General features: G+C 45.4%; 1 long non-coding RNA gene across 2 annotated transcripts; it reads left to right on the plus strand.

The window, feature by feature from the left end:
- The first annotated feature begins 1,333 nt into the window (after positions 1-1,333).
- LOC310828511 lies at positions 1,334-9,019 on the plus strand. 2 transcript variants are annotated; one of them, XR_014556988.1, is made up of 4 exons: positions 1,334-1,873; positions 1,985-2,143; positions 2,318-2,370; positions 8,927-9,019. It is a non-coding gene; the product is annotated as an uncharacterized lncRNA (long non-coding RNA). The 2 variants fall into 2 exon arrangements; XR_014556987.1 differs by having other exon boundaries at positions 1,985-2,370.
- Positions 9,020-13,017: the final 3,998 nt, after the last annotated feature.

The raw sequence follows: 13,017 nt of genomic DNA on the forward strand, positions 1-13,017 counted from the left end.
CATCCCTCAAATACCCTATTTAATGTCTTTGTGCCGCCCCAAAACTAGGATAGCCTTAAAACATTTGACATATTCATGGAAGATAAGATCAGTTGCTACTATGCCCTAAGGGTCATTCCACGCCAAATCACCTGATTTTAATACTTGACCGTGTGCTCTCACATCTCAGATTTTGTTTAATATTTTGTGTGTGTGTGTGTGTGTGTGGTGCTGGTCTAAACCATTGAGTCTCTTGGGCTTGCCGATCAGAAGGTCGGCAGTTCCAATCCCCGCGACGGGGTGAGCTCCTGTTGTTTGGTCCCTGCTCCTGCCAACCTAGCAGTTCAAAAGCATGTCAAAGTGCAAGTAGTAAAATAGGTACTGCTCCGGCGGGAAGGTAAATGGCATTTCCATGCGCTGCTCTGGTTCGCTAGAAGCAGCCAGTAAAGTGAGATGAGCGCTGCAACCCCAGAGTTGTTCGCGACTGGACTTAACTGTCAGGGGTCTCTTTACCTACCTATGAGATAACCTCAAATTAATTTGTAAAGGTTTTTTTTTTTTGTCTCTTTATTTTGATACCAAAATAAGCCCAATTGGTTGAAAAATAAGTGAATCAGGAGATGTGTTTTTCCCCCTAAACTGGTGCAGAAATTGCATTAGCCTAAATGGTGTGAAAATTGAAATTTTGAAAAATTTCTCCTGTGCCCAATTTCGGACCCAAAAATCTAAAAAAAAATCTCACATAATTATTATTATTTTGAAGAAAATCTGAGTTGTGAGAGCACATGGCACCAGGTGATTTGGCGTGGAATGACCCCTACTTACAACTTTGGAGAAAGCACGTCTCTGAATACCTGTTCCTGGGATCACAGGTGGGGAGAGTGCTGTTGGGCTCCAGATCTTATTGTGAGATTCCCATGGGCATCTGATTGGCCACAGAGGACAGTGTTGTGGACTAGCCATGTTACACTTAGCCATGTGTCTATACCTCTTATGTATCTGTTCCACCTTGTAACCTGCGTATTGCCTCTGTATCCCTTTGAATTATGCATTAAAGACTTTGGCAGAAACCAGCCTGGGAGTTAGAGCCCTTTATCTAGGGCCAGGACACTGGCACAGTAAAAAAAAAGGTGCTCTTAGTGCTATTATACTAGGAAAAGTGGTGCAGGGATTCACCATGAACACTTCTTGGAATGGCAATGGCGCCCCCCTGAGAGGTGCCAGAACTGAGTTCCGGAAAGTTCCAGCTGAAAACAAGCCCTGGGTGTTCTTGTTATTAGATTTAAAAAAATGTTATGGCTCCGCACAGCCACAAAGAGAGCTTAGTGTTGATGGCCTATGGTCCTTTCATCATTTCAAAGATTTTGTTTCCCCCCACTTGCTCTCTTGGTGGGAGGATTGGCAAATACAGAATCTTATTACTTAAGTGCTTCCATTTATTCATTTCTTCAGAAAACAATTTCCCTCAGCACCACAGCTGACAGTTCAGCAGCCCCACGCTTCCTCAGGGCCCAGCAATGGCAATATATTTTAATTATTTTAAAATATTTATAGCTTCGCTCCTATCTCCGAGCTCTCATTAACAGCGCTGGGAACCTCTTCCATTAGACCCTGTCATTATGCAGAGATTTATTTTTGTGTCATAGCCTGAACTTGTGTTTGAAAGCTAAGCTCTTTCCCCTCCACCTTGGCTCAGGCTTCAGAACGAATGGTTTTCTGGAAACTGCTCCTTCCGTCATTCCAGACCCTCCAAGTGTCCCTATTTTCCAGGGACTGTCCCAGATTTACAGAAGCCGCCCCTAATTTGATCCCAAAATGTCCCCATCAGAGCAATGTTGGAGGGTAGGGCATTCACAGTAAAGACATGAGATCCGATCCTCCAAATGGCCTCACAGTAACAAACATACCGGTAATTTAAAGTTTACCTGTCCATTAAAATATATGTGTATATCCCATCCTGCTTCTGCGAGGCACGTTCTTCACACAATCTACAATTGTCTCGCAGGCCTGGTCAGTTACATTTGCTGCTTTTCAGAGAAACATCCGTCAGCTTTCATCTCGTTTCCCTCAAGCTTGCTACTGTTAATAATTTATCGCCTATTTATTATCAGCATTTGAATGTGCGCGTCTTCCGCTTGATTACGAATAAGGAAACAACGGAAAAGTGGGGGACTTGACACCTTTGATCCTGAGGGGAAATTAACGTTAAGGGCAGACTTGTGACAGAAAGAAAAAGTAAGTGGGGGGAAATCAGAATTGTCTGTTGGGGTAAAATAATGCGGTAAAACAATCAAGCAGTATATAGATTTTAGGAAATAAATAAATCTTCTCTCTGCAGACTCAAATTCTCTGGTGAGCATAGCTGAAACCTTCTTTCTGCTTCAGCCATTGGTAAGTGTCAAGGCTCTGTCACCTTCTTATGACAGACATTACAACTGGTTTTTTGATGTTAAAGTTTGGCCACTGGTTTAGATACAGTTTTCAGTAATTTAAAAGGAAAAAACATATTTAAATATATTTTTTAATGCCTATTTAAATTTGTATAGTGAGAGGAACACTTTTTTAAAAATTTGCAGAGTGACACAGAAAAGGGAAGGGATTGTGGGTAAAAATTATTGATTGATTGATTGATTGATTGATTGAATTTATATGCCGCCCTATACCCAGAGGTCTCAGGGCGGTTCACAGAACAAAATCAAAATATAAAAGCACAATATATACATGCAATAAAAATGCAAAAGCGACACAGGCTGGAAATACTTCGTGAAACCTTTATTAGGCATTACAAATGTAGGCTATCATAAAATATCCATATATAAAATTGTAAAATATATACAGATAAACAGCCATACAAAATATATAATGACAAGGATTTTCATTGGGTTTTCTTCCGCTAAACAGTGCCATTCACCACTCTAAGGGATACTATTGACAAAAACCCAGCCACCCAGTTACATCAGATAGAATCTGATTACCGTATTTTTCGCCCTATAGGACGCACTTTTCCCCCTCCAAAAATGAAGGGGAAATGTGTGTGCGTCCTATGGGGCGAATGCAGGCTTTAGGAGAGCCCCAGTGCCAGCCTCACAAGGTCGGGGGACAGCGAGGAGGCAGAACGCCACCATCCCGCTGTCTCCCGATGTGGTTTGGAGGCTGACGACGGGGAGACGCGGGCTTCTCCCCGCCGCCAGCCCCGCAAGCTCCGGGGATAGCGGGGAGGTGCAGCGCGTCTTCCCGCTGTCCCCGGACCTGGTCTGAAGGCGAGCGGCGGGGAGAAGAGCGCTTCTCTCCGCTGCCAGCCCCACAAGCTCCGGGGACAGCTGGGAGGCGCAGTGCGCCTTTCCGCTGTCCCTGGACCTGGTCTGAAGGCGGGCGGCGGGGAGAAGAGTGCTTCTCCCCGCTGCCGGCCCCACAAGCGCCTGGGGGGGGAATAATTTTTTCCCCTTTATTTCCCCCCAAATAAACTTGATGCGTCCTATGGGCCGGTGCGTCCTATGGGGCGAAAAATACGGTATTTTCATTTTGCCATGGTGTTAGACTACTCAAAAAAGGGGATAGTATGCGTTTGCGTAGCTGGTTGTACAATGGACAGTAGAAAAGAATATGTTCTACAGTGTCCAGCACATTCAAAGAACATCCACAATGTCCATCTTTCCGGGGATGTTAAAAGATCTGCTCTTGACAAAAGCTATTTAAATTAGAGAATTGCTTTTCAAAAATTTGCAGGGTGACATAGAAAAGGGACGGAATTGTGGGTAAAAACATGCAAAAGTAACACAGGCAGGAAATACATTTGCAGATATCACTGCTATAAGTAAATTCTCCATACTGCCTACTTGATATAAACCTTTCCCCAAACAGGTACCCTCCATTTGCTTTGGAGTCTAAATCCCAGCATCCCTGAACATTGGCCACGTTGCCTGGAGATAATATTTATAATAATTTATACCTTACTCATCTGACTGGGTTGCCCCAGCCACTTTGGGCAGCTTCCAACATATATAAAAACATAATAAAACATTAAGCATTTAAAAAAATCTTCTCTATACAGAGCTGCCTTCAGACGTCTTCTAAAGATTGTATAGTTACTTATCTCTTTGGCTTGGGGGTTGAATAACTCCATACCCTCTATATAAGGGTCTGGTGACTTCTGTTTCAGTGTATCTGAAGAAGTGTGCATGCACATGAAAGCTCATACCAATAACAAACATAGTTGGTCTCTAAGGTGCTACTGGAAGGAATTTTTTTATTTTGTTTTGACTACGGCAGACCAACACGGCTACCTACCTGTATCCATACCCTCTGATGTTTATCCAATGAAAATAGGGACGTCCTAGGGGAAAGCGGGACATTCTGGGATCAAATCAGAAACTGGGAGAGTTTCTGTAAATCTGGGACTGTCCCTGTAAAATGGGGACACTTGGGAGGGTCAGGGACTACACCAGGGGTCGGCAACGTACGACCCATGGGCCGGATATGGCCCAAGAAGATTGTTTTACCGGACCTTGAGCCGCCTGCAAACCGAGCTGCCCGCACAGCGAGTCCCCCGTGCGCTGTACTAAACCGGCTCAGCATGCCACAGGAACTTGCCGAGCAGCACCGGAAATCACATCTGCGCATACGCAGATACTGGAAATCGCTTCTATGCATGTCCAGAGGCTGAAAATCACGTCTGCACTGGCGTCTGGGCATGCACAGAAGCAATTTCCGGCACCGCAGACATGCGCAGACGCGATTTCCGGCGTCACGCTGCGTCGGTCTGGCCTACGGACGATCTCTGTGGGCGTGATCCAGCCCATGGCCGGTAAGACTTGCTGACCCCTGGACTACACACTGCTCTCAATACCCCTTGAGAGTCATCTGCTGGAATAGTAGAGTTAAGATCTTGGTGGATGCCAGTGATTTTGTCCTCAGTGCTTTGCAAACAAGTCACAGCCAGCTATTGCATGGACAGGCGGAGTCCCCCAACCCCTGGGCAGCCCTGTGTGGAATAACGACTCAAGACAAGGTACTATGGGATTAAAATTGGCCACAACTTTATTATGTTTCAGATGTGGGCAGACCTTGGCTCAGGCATTGGGTGTTTATCTTTCCCAGTCCCCCGTTGTGGATCTGGGTAACATGAGGGTTATCCAGAGTGTGTGTGGGGATGGGCTGGCTCTGGAGAACATATGTTCAAGCAGAGAGAGCCTGCCCCCGTTACACCGCCGTCGCAGGGCAATGACAACCTCTCGGTGTACGGCCAAAGCCTCCCCTCAAAACAACCCCTTTAATGGGGAACCCTGGTATCGCCGCCTCAAAGAGAAGGGGTTGTGTGGGTCACTGTTACACCTCCACCCCCATTTAGGGAAGATAGACTAAAGGATTCTGCCCAAGGCCTGATACCGCCAAAGTTGTGACGTTTCGCTACGGGAAAGGCAAACCTGCCAATGCAGGGGAATTCCTTTCCGGCCCTTGAACAGTGACCCTGACATAGCAGCATCCGTGTACCTGTGGAGAAAAGGTTAACCTGCAAAAGAAATCTTAACTGAGGGTGTGTAGGGTGGGATAAGCTCTGGAGCCAACTGACGATTCCCAGGTAAGATCCTCCCCCTATTCTGTGGGCAGGGTGGTCCCTCCCCTTACCTGGCCTGATTACCTTGGCAACACCTCCCCAGGTGGGATTGGGCAACTGGCTGAGGTAGGCAGAGACCTCCAGGTATCCCACCTGGGGAAGGCGAAGCCAAGCCTGTGCTAATGGTGCCACATAGGGTCCCAGGGGCTGTGCTCGACCACGCAAAGGGCGCCCCCCTGTTTGATGTGGGGAGCGGTCATTGTCAGTTCTACCATCTCCTTTGGGCCAGACTGTAAGAGGCCCCACACTACCCGGAAAAGCTCTTCTGGATTACACAACAAGGATGCAACAGAGGCAGCGAAGTATGCTTTCTTTGCTGCCTTCACCGCCACTAGGTAGGCTTGATGATGCATTCAATTGCATTCAACTGAAGTTTCCTTTTCATATTTTAAAAAACCCTGGAATAATTGTTCAGTCCTAAGGGAGAAGAACGTAATAAGCCTTGCTGCCTGTCCCCGCTCACTTTTTAAACTAGATAATTGCTTTCTTATGCTACTGTCGGGGCTGGTATGACTTAACTATTTAGATAAGGAGCTCGCGGACTGAAAAGGAAAAAAAGAGAAGCCGTCATTTGGCTCTACAAGTTATTGCCTCTGCTGATTAGTTGTAATGACGGAAACCTCCGACATTTGCATAACAAGAGGAAGCTGGCAGTGTAGGGAAGCAGCAGAGAGACTACCTGAACAAATGCTTTGGGGCCAGGCCTGCCACAAAAAAGCAACATGGTTTGTTTTTTTAATTATAATTTTCCTGTAGTTATTTTCACAGAGTTCTGGTACATTTCAGATCAGGGGGTGCGTATGTATGTATGTATGTATGTATGTCACAGAGTACTTCCTTCTTGTGACCTTGAGAAATGGTGCAGTTAGAAGCTGCCTAATTCTGAGCCAAATCACAGGTCCATCTTAGTACTTGGCTTAGTACTGCTTACACGGACTGGCAGCTCTTCTCCGGGGTTTCAGGAAAGCGCCCCCCTCCCAGCCCTGAATGGAGAAGCTGGGGGTTGGAACTGGGACATTTTACATGCAGAACATGCTCTACCAACTGAGCTAGCCTACAGCCCTTCAAAAATAAACCTGACACATGATCTGGGGGAAATGTAAAGTCCTTAACTGCATGATCTACACTGTCTGAATCATGACCATAGTCATGAATAAACCTCCATCAAATGAAAGGTTAACTATGGTTATATTCTTGAGACTTAAATTAGGTTTTTAGATTTGCCCCTAAAAGGGATGCAAAACCCAGATAAGCTGTAATGTACATCCAGTCTTATCTTTCCAGATTCGCACCTGTGCTTACAGCAGAGGTAGAGAACTTGCTGTTGGACTCCAATGTCCATCAACCCCTGTCTGCATGGTCAATGGTCAGGGATGATGGGAATATTGGTTGAGCCAGATCTGGTGGGCCACAGGTTCTCCATCTCGGATTTATTGCATTCATAAGCAATTCAACAAAAACATGAATTAAGTGTTGAAATTCATCTTTTATCATCATATATGAAAATGCCCACATAGTCACTGGAATGCTTCTTGCTGAGATAACTGCCCTTCTAAACAAAGATCTGCTTCTCAAGTTACTGATGGAGTAGAAGACTCATTTTGTGGTGGTGGTGAGATGATCAGCAATTGAGATTGGGGAGGGTTGCTATAAATGAAATGGCAAAATCTAGTCTCAAGTGTTAGAGGTGGAAGAGGGGTAGAGCAAGAATGAAAGCTGAGGCTGCGATATTGTGCCTTCCTTGTTGTAGTTCCACCCCCAATGTGGCAGGATGCAATCACATTATGCAGTGTGAGCAGGATTTCTGCCAATGCACACCTTCATACTGTGAGTGGAGCTATAGCTATGGCCTTCCTGACTTGGCATCATCTGTTATGTTGTAAAATCTTGCTCATCATTTTGTGGGTGGAATGTGGGTGGCTGAGGAACAATGGAAAGGACTGCTAATGCTTACAGCTTGCTCAGTTATTTGTACCGCATGAGTGAACCAAACACCAGCACAGTGAGTTCAAGGTCTTACTGCAATGCCATATCCCATTTCATAACTGATACAAGATGGTTTGAATTACTGTCTAAACGCTAGCATTTCCACAAGGTATGTATTTCAGCAAGTTTCCATTTCAGCTGGATGTGTAAGAGTTGGCTTAGTGTCCCATCAATTAAGAATGTCCTTCCTATATTAATACGTCTACCACATGCTCCTTGACATGGTGCTCAAGAAAATTTATTAGGCCTTTCTGTTTTAGCAAGTACTTCTTTAAGTTAATTGTGCTGCCATAGAGTTGCTAGATAGCTCCGAGTTTAAGGGAGATAATATATTTTAAACCAGAGATAAGAACCTGTTTCTCTCCAGATGTTGTTAGACTCTAATTCCCATCAGCTGTAGCTCATTGACATGTCCAGTGGTCAAGGATTATGGGCACTGTAGTCCAACAAAATCTGGCAGCCAAGGCCTCCCATCCCTGTTTAAAAATATTGCCTCCTATTCTAGAATATTGCAGAATACCACAGTTCCACTGATTGTCATTGTGGCTTCGCATTTTAGAGTCCCATGGCTCCATACAGGACACAGTGCATTTATCCTTTTGGTGTACTGATGCTTATGAAAGCTGTTCACCTGTCTAGGTAAAGTAGTAGGGGGAAAGAGCAGAGTGGGCTGGGAAGGGGACAAGATGGATCCATTTTGGTTTGGCCGCAACTCTGGAGGGATCTTTCTTTAATGGATCTAGGGACACTCAAATTCAGTGTCTGAACTCCGCCATTTTTGGGTCTCACACCCTTCGACTGGTGGATGCTGACAGGGATTGTGAGAAAGGTGTCAGGTTGACCTTGCTTATCTTGGCTTCCTCTTCCAAGTGATGTTAATCTTGTGGAGCAAGAAACACATAGAGAAAGGCTCAAGTGTGTTCAAAAACTCCTTTGTATATTGTATCAGAAACTGCTCATGAATATTCGTTCAGAAGGCCTACAAAAAGAAAACAGCCTTTCCAATCAATTGCCCTGTTCCATCACTTCAAACCTTAGGAATGTTGGAGGAATTCATGTGATATGTTTTGTGTTTGTTTGTTTTTGAAGCGAATGAATCTGATTTGCACTCCCTAGACTAATAACACATATCAGAACACAGTTATCCTTCAGGTTTCTTTGCACTTATCCAGATTTTGAGCTTCAGGTATTGGCTCAAAGAATGTACCAAAACATTGATGAAATTCCATGTTTTTGGTTCATACGCATGCACAAATGTGTAATTTGGGAGAAAATGGTTTTTCTAAAGGCGTATTCCATGGGGGGAAATGTTCAAAATAAAGCAAATTCCCATTATTTTTTAAAAAGAAAAAATACAGATTGATGCAGAATTGGATGGGATTGACTTGTGACTGAAGACCTGTGAAAGTGGTACGGACCATAAATAGACTGATCTGTCCATCTCTAGACCCAACCTAATATGCCAAATACTGTATCAGAGTTATATTATTAAGTGAGTACAGTGGTACCTCTGGTTACGTACTTAATTCGTTCCGGGGGTCCGTTCTTAGCCTGAAACTGTTCTTAACCTGAAGCACCACTTTAGCTAATGGGGCCTCCTGCTGCCGCCGCGCCGCTGGGGCACAATTTCTGTTCTCATCCTGAAGCAGAGTTCTTAACCCGAGGTATTATTTCTGGGTTAGCAGAGTCTGTAACCTGAAGCGTATGTAACCTGAAGCGTATGTAACCCGAGGAACCACTATATATATGATGTATTATGATAAAGATTAGGGTGTGCACTGGATTTGACTGAAACAAGCTGATTCAAGAGGGTTTGAGCTTCGGTGGAGTTGGGTACAGGCTGTACTGAATTGTCTGGGTCAAGTTAGGAGTTCTGGTGTGAACTGGGGCTGTCAGTGGGTGTGGGATCAGGTGGGAAGGCTACAGTCCCCAGCAAGATGCTCCTTTGTAAGTACTTGCCCCACAGGGAAGGTGCTTGCAAAGCAGCACCCTGCAGGATTGAACCCTCCTGCTCTCTGTGGTCAGGGAAGGAGATGAAGCATTTCCTTCTCCTGTCGCCCACACAACTTTGCATTTAATTAGACCCGTCCTATAGTCCTATTATTAATTTAGTGATTAAATTTATGTGGCACCCTTCATCTGAAGATCACAAGGAGGTTCACAACAGAAAAATGCAAAATGAGAATACAAAACACGCAATAAAATGAAAAAACAAATTACCGGTAATAACCCCGTCCCCACAAGCACATTTAAAAAGCCATAGAATGTTAATCAGACAAACACTGGTTAAAGAGAAACATTTTCGCTTTGCATCTAAAGGTATGTAATGAAGGTGCCATTTGAGTCTCCATGAGGAGAGCATCCCACAGACAGGGAGCCACTGCAGAGAAGGCCCTGTTCTCGTGTTGCCACCCTCTGGACCTCTTGTGGTGGAGGCACAAGAAGAAGGGCTTCAGATGATGACTGCAAGGTCTGGGTTGGTTCATATGGGGTGAGAGGCATTGCAGTCCTGAGCCGTTTAGGGCTCTATAGGTCAGAACCAGCACTCTGAATTGGGACTGGAAACAAATTGGTAGCAAGTGCAGCCGGGCCAAGACAAACGAATAATAATAATAATAATAATTTATTATTTGTACCCTGCCCATCTGGCTGGGTTTCCCCAGCCACTCTGGGCGGCTTCCATAGAAACCAAAAATACACTAAAATATCACAGATTAAAAACTTCCCTGAACAGAGCTGCCTTAAGATGTCTTCTGAATGTCAGGTAGTTATTTATCGCTTTGACATGTGATGGGAGGGCGTTCCACAGGGCAGGCGCCACTACCGAGAAGGCCCTCTGCCTGGTTCCCTGTAGCTTTGCTTCTCGCAATAAGGGAACCGCCAGAAGGCCCTCAGCGCTGGACCTCAGCGTCCGGGCAGAATGATGAGGGTGGAGACGCTCCTTCAGGTATACTGGACCAAGGCCGTTTAGGGCTTTAAAGGTCAACACCAGCACTTTGAATTGTGCTCGGAAACGTACTGGGGGCCAATGTTAGGAGTTAGGAGAAGGGGATTGCACCCAGGACATTACAAATCCATAGAAAATAAAAATAACGTAAGTCTGGCTCCTGGATCAAGTCAGTAGCCCGTCTAGTCCCAACACCCAGCTCCCACAGTGGTAAGCCCGATGTCCATGGGAAGCCTACATGGACATCTGAGAGCAAAGGCCCCTCTCCCCACTCCATGTGTTGCTGTGACAAATGATGGGGAATCCTGGGTAATCTGTTAGTCCTTGTAAGCAGAATCAATTAAGCTTGCAAAAGCTATTTATAATTAGCAATTATAAAGAAATCTGCAGGGTCCTAATTATAATGACACAACAATGAAAACAAGCGGCAGTCTGGGTGCGGGGAAGGAAAAGTTCCAAAACAAGAAGCAAAGCAGAGAGGGCACATCACCATTCTTATAATGTTTATCATGATGATATCACAAATTGCCATCTTCCTGTTGTCAGGGTGATGACCTCTGGAGAGTTTCTCCAGATTTATATTACAATGCCGCCACACGACTAGTGGCATTATTTATTGAAACCTAGTGGCAGCAATAAATGCTATCTTTGGACTATTTAGCAAAAGAAATGAAAATAGTTAAGCTGCCTCTGTCTTTGTATCTGCCACACATCTATCATTAATTCATCCTGTCTTTGGGAGCCCATACTTTTAATAAAGCAATTCTGCTAGGGAATCATCAAAACTGGGAGAGAGGGGGGAGATGGATTAACACCCACTCACCCCTAAAAATATGAACATATTGGTTTTCTATTCACCCCAGGCACAAATACAACAGAATTAGTGCAATTACCCCAGCCATCCATTTGTTTTGCTTCATTCAGCTGAAAGTGAGGGCTGATCCTTAGCTAGAGGACAGGACAGGGCCGGCCCATCCATGAGGCAAAGTCAGGCAACTGCCTCATGCGGCAGGATCCACGGGGCAGCTGATCCAGCCGCCAAGGAATGCCTTGGCCACGTCTGTTGCCCCACCATATCCATCTTGACAGCGGCCTCTTGGTGAATAGGAGTCACTGCTGGCCTCCTCCCATCCTTGTTCCCAATGTAGATCTTCACTCCTGCCTTCTTTCCTGGGCACCATTTTGTGGTTTGCCTCAGGTGCCAAAATGTATTGGGTCAGTCCTGGGATGAGGTATGGTAAAGGTAAAGGGACCACTAGGGATGCAGGAGTGAAGAGGCTAAATTATGAAAGACACTCTGGCTGCTACTGTTTAAAGAAGAAAGCGAGGCCATTTTCAATTATGCAAGATATAAAGGTAAAGGGACCCCTGGTCCAGTCGTGGCCGACTCTGGGGTTGCAGCGCTCATCTCGCTTTATTGGCCGAAGGAACTGGCGTACAGCTTCTGGGTCATGTGGCCAGCATGACTAAGCCGCTTCTGGAGAACCAGAGCAGCGCATGGAAACGCCGTTTACCTTCCCGCCGGAGCGGTACCTATTTATCTACTTAGACTTTGATGTGCTTTCGAACTGCTAGATTGGCAGGAGCAGGGACTGAGCAATGGGAGCTCACCCCGTTGCGGGTATTCGAACCACCAACCTTCTGATCGGCAAGTCCTAGGCTCTGTGGTTTAACCCACAGTGCCACCCACGTCCCAGAACATAAACACAGTCTTGCAGTATTCTGTTCCCACCTAAATACCAGCCACACGTTTGGGGAAACTTGCAAGGAAGACATGACACAGTCATATGATTGCAAAGCTTGTTCTCCGTATTTTCAGGACCCTGTTCTTATTGCTTTAGGACAGTGATGGCCAAACTCAGCCCTCCAGCTGTTTTGGGACTACAATTCCCATCATCCCTGACCACTGGTCCTGTTAGCTTTGGATGATGGGAGTTATAGTCCCAAAACAGCTGGAGGGCCAAGTTTGGCCATCACTGCTTTAGGATCATGTTTTGCCACACTTGCCAATCAACCCACTTTGATAATCTTGAAGTTAAGTCACCTGGCTACAGTAACGAACACCTAGGATAAGACTAATGTAGCATGTTATACATGGAGCCTCGCTTGAAAAGCATCGAGATACCGCAACTGTACGAAATGAGGTAGTCTGATTGTTAACTGGGACTGACAGCTGTGAATAAATCAAAAATCTTCACATACTGCTGGTTTGTTTTCAGGCTTAATTAAAGGAACTGTCTTTGGCCTTTTAAGCTTACATGGCCTGGGACTAGGGTATCTTAACTGATGGGCAGGTTCAAGGAGAAGATGGTGGTTCAAAATGACAAGAGGCTGGGCTGTCTGTAGGACTGTCTTTTCTCACGTGAGCCTGCCCACCTATTTGTTTGGCAGCAGGGTGGCCATATCTACAAGGATAGTCCTCTATTTGAATGACAATCAGAGGAGAGGCCTCTATTTGAAGGGCTGTTGGGACTAAGTCTGGCTTAATATC

This window comes from Podarcis gaigeae (genome assembly GCF_964106915.1).
Source record: "Podarcis gaigeae genome assembly, chromosome: 12".
NCBI lineage: Eukaryota > Metazoa > Chordata > Lepidosauria > Squamata > Lacertidae > Podarcis > Podarcis gaigeae.